We start from the raw sequence: 12,588 nt of genomic DNA on the forward strand, positions 1-12,588 counted from the left end.
TAAGTGTGCTTTATCCTTGAAATAAGGTTCTCTTGGTTTTTGTTCTCTCTGGCCACTTCTTTAATATTTTTGCAGGGCCATTGTCCTCTTTCAACTTTTAAAAATGAAAGATCATTAAAGCGTATTCCTAGGCTTCATTTTTCTCTGAATTTAATCATACATTCTCACCTTCATGGCCACCTGTGTACAGATGACTCATAATTACATTTCTAACCCATCCTCTCTTCTGCTTTCCTGACCTTCAGTCTACTTTATATCTCTGCTTAGATTTTGTAAAGTTAAATGACCAATACTAAACTTGGGATCTCCCTTCTGTCCCTCCAGATGCTCCCAAAACTTGGTGGCACAAGTCAGAAATCAACCAATATTCAGTCCACTAAAACAACAACAGTTGTGGGTTTTTCTTCCCAAATCCCTCTCAAATCTAAACATTTTGTCATAACCACCAGAGTTCTTGTTCCTAACATCTTTTAACTGGACTTCTACAATAGCTACTCAGCTGGTGTACACACACCCTGGGCCTTCAGCTAATCTGTTCTTGTTACTGCAGCCATAATGATCTTTGAAAAATACTAATGAGATTATATCATACTCTCTCCAAAACCCCTTGGTTCTTAAAGATATATTCTATAACATGACCCAGAAGGCCCTAGCACGTCTGGTTTCTGCCTACCTGTCCAAATTCCTCTCAAACCACACTCTACCTGGTTTTCTCCTTTCTCCTCTTCCTCAGCTCTATTTTCTTCCAGTTCTTGTTCCACCTCACCTCAGAGGCTGTCCTTTCCTCCTAGCAGGTACTTTCCCCCCTTTGCCTAGTTAACTCCTTCTCATCCTCAGATCTTTACGATCATTTCCATGAGAGCCATTCCTGGATAGCCTGATCTTAGTCAAATTTCCTGGTTTGTATTATTTTATCAAAATATTATATATTGTCCTGGGCTTCAATGAGCATAGATTTTAATTTTACATGGTTGATTACTTAAATAAAATGTACTTCCTTCTACACAAGGCAGGGAGAAGATAATTCCATTAACTCTAGCATAATGCCTGGCATATCATAAGTGCTCAATCTAGTTTTGTTTCAAGAACAAAGGAACGGAAAGCATTCATTTTCTTTGGCCCTCTGATTATTTTTATTTTACATTCTAAAAAGAATCTCATTAGTATTCGGCCAGTCAGTAAGTCATCTGGCCTTGGATCAGGTGCCTACCATTAGTCCAACTAGCTGTGGCCAGTGAAGGATCTTACAGATGTAGGGCTTCTTCCAGAATGGCCACTGGGCTAAAACTTACAGGAAGTTTTTGGAAGTGGGTACAGAAGGTAACACAAGGCATGTCTAGATAATGTAAATTCTGTAAATGAGATAAAATTAACTTCCTTAAAAAGACTTTATAGGAAGCATGTTTTAAGTCTTTAGGTGTATGGGTATGAGAGACCATACATGTGTGGGCACAGGTGTGATGGGGGTGCATATATGTGTATGCAGATGTAAGTTCTTAGATGCATGTATTAGTAGCCATTCTGTCCTATCCCACTAACACTTTTCTTGGATCACTTACCAAGAGTCTAGCTGAAGTCAAACCTCCAGAGGAGTAGGAAACAATCTCTTCTCCCCAGAGTAAACAAAAACCAACTGACTTTTCTAAGTTAAAAATTCAAAATTAGTTTAATATGTACATAGTTCAATAGCGTAGAAAGAAAAGCAATGCTTTTTAAAAATTATAAATAAATTACTGCATATTGAAATGGTATCTTAAATTTTAACTAAAATTAAAAATAAAATGATTGCAATTAAGAAATATTGATACAGCTTAAACATAATTGCAATGAATAGCATTGTAAAGAGAATCTTTAAATAAAATATTTCTTAGTCCCTGGTAAAAATCCACTTTCTTTGAATAACAATCAACATAACCAAATTCAAAATCAACAAAGTAATTAGAAGTTCCTGTGGAGTTTTCTATAACAGGATATAATCTTAAAGAGCAAGCAAATCAAAGCAGAATTGAAAAAAATTAATTGCTTGAATTTGTTGGTAGTTAAATTGGAACCATGTGGAGAGAGAATGGCAGTGGAATAAAACACTGGACTAGGACATAGGAGATCTGGAGTCTTACCATAGCTCTCTCACTAATAATAAAACCCATAAAGAGTCTCTGGGCCTTAGTTTTCTATTCTTAGAGTTGGAATAAATCTTTGGTGGCTAAAATGTTGATTGCCACCTTGATTGCTAACTCTTATCAGTTGATAGCCTAGAGCACTATGTTCAAAAAGGTTCTGAGACATCTGATACTAGTAATGGTATTCTAGGTACAGGTGTTTGCAGGTGAACCGAGTATTTTCCAGGGCTGGACTAGACAATCATTTAGTGTCCATCCACATCTCAACTCAGTTTACCTCTGAAATGCAAAGATCAGTGCTTTTGTGTCCTATGCACACAGACTACAATTTAGTTAAACAGCACTTGTTGAGGTCCTATTATGTACTGGTCACAAGACCAGACAATGGAAATACAGAAATGATTAATATAAGATACTTGTCTTCAAGGACTTTAAGTCTAGAAGATGACTTAAGTGAGGTGTATTTTCTAATTAAAAATATAATCAGTACCATGTGTTATGGTCATACACAGCTGATCTAATTCTAAATATTAGATCAGAAAACATATACAGTAGTATGGTTTGAACTGTCACTGAAGTTAGTGATGTTTTAATTCAAAGAGAATGTTTCCATTAAGCATGTCTGTCCAGAGGATTACTTTTTAGAATATATTATTTACATCCTCCCACACTGATATTCAAACACCTTAAGAATGCTGTCCTTTAAAAAGCTATAAGTAATAAATCAAGATACAATAGACCATCAGAAAATTATACTTTAAATTTAACCTTGTAATATCCAGTATTCAATATATTTTTCTTATAAGTTCTGGTCAACCTGATTCTCCCAATAACCACAAGCACTCAGCTCATGCTTTGCTTTGAGAGTTCACTGACTGAATTCCCATGGTTAAAGTAACCATCTCACTCCGTCCTCATATTCCTCTCTTAGGTGACTCTATCAATCCTCATCCTCTAAATCTATTCATTCACTCATATGCACATTGTTTTTTAAATGGGCACCTATTCTACCTCTTCCATTCCAGGCATTATGCTTATATCAGGGATACATATAAGCATGATCCTATTCTCAGCAGTTTATGCTGAATCGAGAGGAGACTGTTGAGAGAAAAAGGTTATAAAAAAATGTGCATGGAGGACAAATATCAAAATTGAGCTGGGAAGATGTACCAGATGAGGTGTCACTTGAGCTACTTTGAAAGACTAGGTAAAGACTAGTTAGATTAAAAAGGAAATTTCTGACAGGGAGGACAGCATGAGTAGAGTCACCAATCTGTGAAGTTGCAATGGCCACTTGAGAGCTAGTTCAGCAAGACTGTAAGGGAAAGGTATACATACACATAGAAAGGAGATAGCAAGCAGCATCCAGATAATGAAGTTTGAACTTCACTCTGAAGGCAAGGGGGGTTTATGGGAGAGACATGACCCAGTGAATTTTAGAAAGATTCCTCTGACAGCAGTGTAGAGGTCAGATGATAGAGGGTCTGACTGGTGGCAGGAAAGTGGATCAGGTTGTTATTGCAGGCATCGTGTAGTAATAATGAGAGCCTACTGAGGTTATGGCAATGCAATTAGAAAATACAGGAGAAACTCAAAGGATTCCAAGACCACACCCAGATTTGATAGTGGATTGAATGGTGAGTTTCAATGATAATGCTACCCACACAAAGACTAAAGAGAAGACATTGTGTTTAGGCAGAAAGTAAAAAAAAAAAAATTATAATAGGACACAGTAAGTTTGAAGTGCCTATAAACACCCAAGTAGAGATATTTAACAGGTGGTTAAGTACATAAATCTGGAACTTGGTAAAAAAATTTTGAATATAATAATATAGATTTGGGAATAACTGACATATAGTATCCTTGAAACCACTGTTTGAGACTGACCATGAAGTGCATATATAATAGGAGGAGCAGAAGGTAGAGAGAGAGAGTAGGACTCATGGGAAGATCAACATTTGATAGTCAAGTTTTTAGGTTTTTTCTTTTTTCTTTCAGTACATATGAGCCTCCTAGAGCCTTCAACTATACTGCCTTTATGAAAGGCAGGGACTAGATAGCCACTTGACTGATTATCAATCATGGCTGCACTCCATCATGACTATTTCAGCTGTATGGAATCCCTTTATAATGCTTGTATCTGAAACAATATTTATACCATAGTTTCTTTTTCAGATCAGCATCAAGTTTTTACTCCAGGTTGCTCTATATTAGGTGGCTGGATTTGGCCTAGAGATAGACCAAACTGGAAATTTGAAATTTCATCCTCATTATAAGAAGATTATAAATTGGAAATTTCATCCTCATTATAAGAAGATTTTACTGTATTTTATTTTTCAAAATTACATTTTATGAAAACTGTCATGATGTTCATGAAGAATATAAAAGTAGAATCTCTTTATAATTTTTGCTCTTACCAAAATTTTAATATCGAAAATAAATGAGACTGCTCATTTCAAAATCTCTTTATTCCAAATACCAGGATGTAAAATGTCTCTATTTTTTTCCCAGAAAAAAAGGAGTTAGGAAAGAAGACTTAAGCTCCAATATATTACAATACAGAGATAGCTAAGGAAGATAAATCTGCTAAGCTGGGTGAAATATAAAAGGAAAAGCCATTTGGTTACTTTACTTTTGTTTTCATTTCTTTCTACCAATACACTAAGTAATCTTTCTGACCTGGATAGAACCTCTAAATGTGGATGTATGCTACAATATATTTAAAGAAAACTGATACATTGATTTATACATACCCTAGACACTTCATGTAAAATCTGCCTAATTTTTCCAAACTGTAAACCATATAGACTGAAAACCAAAGAGCTAGCCACCTTATTAAAGAGTTTCCTGTTGCATTTGTTAAAAGCTATGTTTAGATGACAAGAACAATAATGTGACACACAGTGCTTTTATAACAATAACGTACACCCTTAAAATATATTCTTGAGTTAAGAATAGTATTCAAATATTGATTAATACCACTTATGTACAGAAATGTAAGTTGAAAACTAATAAAATAGACTATGTAAAGTCTAGCAAATACAGCAAGAAAACTCCATCAGTAACTACTACTCTATTAGTTCTCACTTGTGAATATGTATATTATTCATGAGAGTCTATTAAAAGAAACTAAATAGTATAAGACATTTATATGACAGTACGGATAATTGGTTTTCAACTCACATGCATTTTCTATGTAAATATAATAGCATTTTCCAGGCAATAATTACCTGGTATAATTATGAGTAACACACAAAAATATACTAAATAATGTGTAAATCACATTAATAATACCAATAAGCATGGTATTATTTTCTATATTACATAAAGATATCTGTTTAATTCATTATGCTTCTTTAACATAGCTAATATTCTAATTAAATACACTGATTACTTATAAATTGCATGAAATTATTTTCTATAACATTACCTTATTTTACTATCTAAACCTCAGAGGAATATAAAAATACTACATTCTAAAATCTATTTCAATGGATTTTCACACATTAAATATATCTTCTCTAAACTGAAGGCTGTTCTTTGCAAGGCTCAAAAGAGAATTTTCATGAAGAGAGTGCTGTGTATAGTTGCAATTCATAACTACTATTATTTGAAAAATGTTTTGAAATTTTAAATTCAGCTTTGCCATAAAAAGTAGCATTCCACTGAAGCTCCATAAAAGATAACACCTCATTTTCAGCAAAAGCATTCCCATTTACCAAACAATAATCTTCAAGATTCTATTTCTACAACTTGTTTGCATTACTTATTGATAAGATATATGTTAAGACTGTTAATTGCTTGATTTTTTGAAGTTTTAAATGAATAATTTGGTGCAAAGAAAGCAAGACTTATAAAGGGGAAGACAATATAATTTCTTTTTTAAAAATTTATTTACTTATTTATTTTTCTCTTTTTAAATTTCAGAATATCATAGGAGTATAAAAATTTCTCATCCAGACGTAAGACTCAAAATTGAGAGAAAGGGGTTCTATCCATAATTATAGCAGGAATAAGGGCAAATTAACATGTACAGTCACCTTCCTTTTAAATAATTTTATTTTGTCTTCAAATAAACATTCACGTGTACAGGAAGTTTTCAGAAGACAGCAATAGAAGTAGGAAAATCTAAAGTCAATTCTGCAGAATAGTCCCATCTTGCTGTCCACAGAAAACTGAACTACATCAAAATAAGTGTATATAAACATGTAAGAATGTGAGAATATACATACAGAAAACCTAAGGCTTCCAGCATAGAGTCTTGAAAAAAGTTCTTAAATACATGCAACTTATTATAACACTCAACAGTAAGCTGGCATGAAAGAAAAACTATTACTTCACGGTTATACGGCCCCTTATTTAGCTAATTTTGAAAACGAGTAATTTGTTAAACCCAGTGACACTAAAATCACAAGTTTATTTCTCCAATTTTTTTCTAGTAAAATATGAGGAAATTACTCTAAGTTAATTTCTCTTCTCATTTTTGAATCAGGGTTGCCTTTTAGATATTTCAGACATTATCATTTTACCCACATTGCCTTTTGTGCTAAAAACACTTATGAGCTATTTAATGAGAAGTAGAGAAGAATATAAAAAAGAAGTAAATATAACCTCAGACCAAGCCTTGAACTCATTTAACCTTTTAACTCCTTGCCAAATTCTCACACTGGTAGCTGCAACTCTGGCCACACTGCATTGCTAGCATGATACAATGGATGAACCTTCTCCAAGAATTCATCTATCTCCACAAGCTCCCCCCGTGCAACCCCCCCCCCCCGGGCGGTAGTCACAAAAATCACAGGAAAAGATGATCTTCAGATTCTTCTGTGGTTTTAAAAAGTACACATAATAATGGCACCTTGATTGGGTACAGTAATTTGAAGGATCACTATCACACTAAAACCTCATAAATTAGAAGGGCAGACATTAAAAATTCCGCTTTACACATAAAGAAACTGACACTCAGATGGGTCAATGTGCCAATGTTTAGACCTATAAAAGGTGATGGTGTAAAGACCAGAATCTAGTCTAGTGTTCTATTCAAGTTTCTGATGCTCACCTCTCTTTCTGATCATGGCAGTTTTAAAATGGTAGGAACTAAGCCAACACTGGGCTGTAAGCAGAGGATTCTTGCTTTATTCTGCCAAACAGCCCAATGCCTGGCCCAATTCTAGCACCTGAAACAGTGGTCTTGTGGTTGAATTAAAGATTGCAGGATATTTTATTAGAAATGGCCTATCAAATAAATAAAATTCAGAACAATAGTAGCAAGCAAAAGTAACCTCATAGTGGAGGAGAAGGGACGGAAAATGCTAAAGCATTAGGGAGAACCACGAGCCAAAGAGCAGGCAGATAACGAGAACCCCAAGCATAAACAAGGTGAGAGTCACATGTGGCCAAAACTGGAGAGCCCAGACAGAAGTACTCAGAAAAGGGTGGAAATTGCCACGAGCCACGTGAAGTCTTTCTCTTGCTCCCTTGAAGTTTTGCTCTCTGGACTCTAGGATCAAATGTCATGAGCAAAAGGTCAGGAAGGTACCTAGCTAATTCTTGAAATTTCACTAATATTAGAAAACTAATAAACACTGTCAGATTGGACTTCTAATCAAGAGGTGAGCCTGGAGTGAGTAAAATTCGTAGAGACCAGCCAAAATGCCTGACAAAGACAGTAAAAGAGGGAAACAAATCATAATACTCATAGCTTGATGCACTTTTTAAACAACTTAAAACAACATTCAAGATTGGAATCAGCGTGCACAGGCTCTGAGTTCTACTGCTCCAGTTGCCAAGTGCCTCAGGTAAATTTACTTCGACTCTCAGGACTAACTCATGTCACTAGACCAAATGTAAAAAGTTGTTTAAAAATAGAAACTAGTCCATCAAGATAAATGAAATGCAATACAGTGGACTTTATAATCCATGGTACAGCAACCTCATCCAACTGCTTATTACTGGTGAGGGAGAATAATAATTTGATTTCAGGAATTCATATTTGATATCATTCCAGGAAGCTCACTATACAGGTTTACGCAAATTGTTCTTCCCATTTAACAAACTGAGCAAATAATCTTCCCAAAATGTTATGTTTCTATTATTCAAGTCAGCAGTAACACAGCCAGCCCACCCTGGTTTCCACATTCTTCTTCTATTATAACTTAGTAATCTATTTCCTTAAACAATGATGCCTCTCTCACTTCTTATTAAGAAGTAATGCATACAATTAAAAGAAAGTCAAGACAGGTCGACAAAATTGTGAACTAATGGTTATGTCTCTTACTCTCCATCCTCTTTAATAACTTCTCACATCCTTCATTTTTTAGGCTTCCTTTTTCTCTGTCTTCTTCATGCTCAGTTAGGAACTTAATACTGGGCATGCACATTAACTATGATAAGTTTGTGTTGAAAATGGAAAACTCCAATAGTATTCAGGGTTAACTTTCTCCTAAGTTTAACTATAGTCATGAATGGTGTGAAGGAGACTATTCTCCAAGTGAAACCTTAGGTTTTCTCTCTCATTTTTTTCTGCCAAAACAGCATCTTGGAATAGGTGGACACCTTTAACACACTTGCCTTTTTCTTTCCCTTCTCACCCATCCCTGCTTCAGCAATATAATTTGGGGTATAAGATATGAAACAATCTTCATAAATCTCAATGAATTTATGTTACTTAAATACATGGAGATGCTAACCTCATCCCTCTCTAGTTTTCGCTAGTGTACTTTTCCTTTTTTTTCCCAGTTGCTAATTGGGCTTTCTCATAATAGGCCTTCTGGATACATTTCAGGACACAATGTTAAACTTGTCTGGAGGAAGAAAAAGAAAAGGGAAAGCTAGAGTTTCAAAATTTTTTCTCCTTCTACTTTCCATCTCCCCTCCACAAAGGAGGTAGCTATTGTGGATGATTAAAAAGTAAATGTTAGGTTACCTGTTAAGAAGAGAGAGAGGAGACCAAAGTCAATGCTTTTAATAGGTCAACTTATACTAGGAATTGCAAGATTTGTAAGGAAAATGGAACCTCACGCAATCCCAATTTAATATTCTTGCCAATAATTACATAGTAAGTGGCAGAGCTAGAACTAGACCCCCAAATTACTTAGATCCAAAGCTAATGGTCTTTCCACTATACTATGATGCTTTTTATTATCCTGAAACCGGAGACAATTTCCTTTCCCTCAATTGACAAGAACACTCTATTAACAAGTGTAGGTGAAGTTCCAGGCCCTCCTATGATTAGCAGCTGATTTCTCAATCAGCCTTATCTTTTGCCAAACCACTTCTTCAACAGACACTGAGGAAAGACCGGAAATTCATTTAAAGAAAAGATAAATGAAGCAGAAGCTTCTTCTTGGTAGAAATACAGTGTGGTGTATGGGAAACTACTTGCACTTAGACTAAAAGGTGTGGGTTTGAATCCTGGTTGGGCCACGTTATGAGAGTCATCTTAGGCTATTACTGGAATTCTGTGAGTGTAGTGTGAGGATTTGGAAATTATATTATCTGACTTAATGTTTTGCACAGGATATTCTGGGAATCCAAACATTTACACATATATTAAATGTGATTATAATTCAACTATTTGTCATTAGATTAAATAGCTTAGAATAATAGCTGGCGTGAGATAAATGCTCAATAAATAGTAGCTATTTTAGTTAAATATTCCGACATGGTTCTTTATTCTCATCCTCAAACTATCCCCTTAACTCTCCATTTTTTCCTCTCTTCTCTTACTATTCTGTACCTCCCTTCCCTATGAAGCTGTTATAAAAAAGGAATAAGATTTTAGATCTAATGAGATCTTCTCTGATTTAGGTTTCAGATAATGCAGTTTTCAGCCCATGTATTATATTGGCTCAAGATGTCTAGTGACAGTTACTTGAAAGAGTATTCATTGAGAAAGTTAGGTTTCATAAAGCCTCCAGAACACATGTGTATACACACTCACATCCAAAAACTCTATTAATATTTTAAAAAGACCTCTAATTTGCAGATAATTAAATCAATCATTAAATATAACTTGTAGGAGTCAACTATTTCTGGTTATTGGCAATGGTATTTGAAATGAGTGTACTTTGCCAACACAATGAATTATTTTTATAATAAAGTACTTTCAATTTCAAATAAAATATTTCTAAAATCTTGATGAGAAAGTAGTTCATTTTTTCCATTTATACATATTTAAAGACATTCTCAAAACCGAATTCAAGTAGTAATTTACAATCAAGGCTGATGAAACTTACAAATACATTTTAATTGATATTTGGTAATGTTGCTTTGCCATATTCACCCATCAATTTTCTAACTTCTCTCTATTAATGCCTATTCTTATGTGAAGAAAGAGAGCACACACAGTAGGTAGCTCGAGGATATGGTGATGCAACAATAACAAAAGTGAATTTTAAACCTAATTGCTCTGTTACAAGAACTTTAGCTTTGCAGGTCCCTTTGTGAAAGTAATTTCTCAGATATGTGATATCATGGATCAAGCATTACCACAAAAACTTTTCTCTGATTTAACAAATATTTTAAAATCCTGTGAAAAGCATATTGTCTTCCAATTTATTTTAAAGCAAAGTTTTAAAAAGGTCACCATCTATGGCTATGTGTCATTAAATCCCTATATATGTGTGTCATCTGAATACACCCTATGATCTCCAGTTTTTAAGACATAAAGTGCCCCCTAGGAAAAAAGTTCAGCACAGTTTCACTAATTGCAGACAATATGACATGCTTACATGGCAGCAAACTGGAATTCCAAACACTCACCAATCGGTCACTGCACAAAAGGCCAAGACATTAGCAGAGGAGGCTGATTGATAAAGTTAATGCAGAGGTCCAGAATTATAGAGGGCTGTTGTATAACAGCATCACATACTGCAATATCTTGTGAATCCGTGCAATAAAAGAACAATATTTGCAAGCAAGTGGAAAGCAGTCACAGGAAAAGCAGTGGAAAAGATGTGTTAGAAATAAGCATTTGGACAGGGCACCTAATTGTTATTTGTCCACATAAGCCCATACAATCTTATAATTGCCATCCTTTGGCAGTTAGCAGATTTGGAATTCTGTCCTAAAACTCACCCACTCCCACTTAAATAAAATCTCTCACTTGAACCCATGCTTGAAACAGCCAATGAAAAGGTTTGACAGCCACTACTTGCACTGTGCCTTCTCCTTCCTATCCGGACTCTGTAAAGCAGAAGCCCATATTTTCCACTAGCTGCTGGAGGCCTCCATCCACCTGCTGTCTGCAGCAAAACACCAAAAAGAACAGCAGCAAACCTGTAAATCCTGACCAGCAGAAAAGGTGTTCAGGACAGGTCGTAGGGGCTGCAATCAGTGAGGACAGACGGACTGACACCCAGACAGACAGACAGCAGCACCATCAGACACCATCCATTACTTCCAGTCTCAGAAGAGGGGAAGCCTGCAGCACCAGGGACGTCATTCTTCCACTAGGGACAGGCAGCAGATTAACGAGGTTCTGCCTCCTGCAAGCCTGCAGGCTTAAAGTATTTGTTTTTTGGATGAGAAGGAGCAGGGAATTCAGAAACCTGCTGCTCTTTATAGAACCAGGCCAGCTCTGGCCTTCTGAGTTAACAGCCCTTTTTCTGAATGTACAATGAAAGGACAGGACTGGCTGGATTTCTACTATTTTACTGTAACTCTATAGCCACATCTCTCCCTCAATATCCCGCACGCCCATCTGGGTGGCAGTTACCAAAGATGGACCCCTCAGTCTGTGAGTGCAGCCTCCCTCCACTCCTCTCCTGTGAGGCACTGCTGCACTGAGGGAAAGTAGAAGAAATCCTCCTCGCAGCATCTTCTCTTCAGGAGGCAATCCTAGGGCCAGGGGAGAGGCCATGCTCCGTGTGCTCTGTGCCTGGGAGTCACCCCTGCTCCCTTCCTACCCCTTCTTTGCTATCAGCTAACTCCAGATGCAACAGGTCCCATTGGCTCTTCATGCCAATCCCTTGCCCCCAGATACACCTCCCAGCCTAAGCGGGGAACACCAAGAAATCAGTCCCAGTCAGCCTCTGAATTCCCCTGCCCCAGACTGGAACACTTTCCTGAATACATAAAGACTTCCCCAGGGAAGACAGGCTTCAAGTCCCCTTCAGCTCCACTCTGTGGACAATACTAAGGAGCATGGAGAAACCTGTCTCTCTGCCCGTACCATGTAAGCAGTTTTGTCTGAGGCAAGCAGCAGCACAGTGTCACACACCCCTGCACCACCAGCAGCGAGCCCCATCTTCTCCCCATCCCCAGGAAAATGGGGCACCAGGCAGAGATCCCTTGAAGGGGCGATGGGCTCCAAAGAAGGGAGTGTGTGTGCAAGTACTCAATCCCTTACTGGACTGCTTCCTCCAGGAACAGGGCAGGCCCCAGAGGTGTCTCTTGGAAACCAGTAAAGAGGAACCTCTATTTATTCAGGCCAGAGTCCTCGTCAGCTTCTCCCATGATTAAAAAC

At 36.6% G+C, this 12,588-nt stretch overlaps 1 protein-coding gene across 35 annotated transcripts in view; it reads right to left on the bottom strand.

The window, feature by feature from the left end:
* Positions 1 to 12,588, bottom strand: part of RIMS1 (regulating synaptic membrane exocytosis 1) — a 477,545-nt gene that overhangs the window by 463,825 nt on the left and 1,132 nt on the right. The gene's annotated exons all lie outside the window — the stretch shown is intronic.

This window comes from Microcebus murinus, chromosome 5 (assembly GCF_040939455.1).
Source record: "Microcebus murinus isolate Inina chromosome 5, M.murinus_Inina_mat1.0, whole genome shotgun sequence".
Lineage (NCBI taxonomy): Eukaryota > Metazoa > Chordata > Mammalia > Primates > Cheirogaleidae > Microcebus > Microcebus murinus.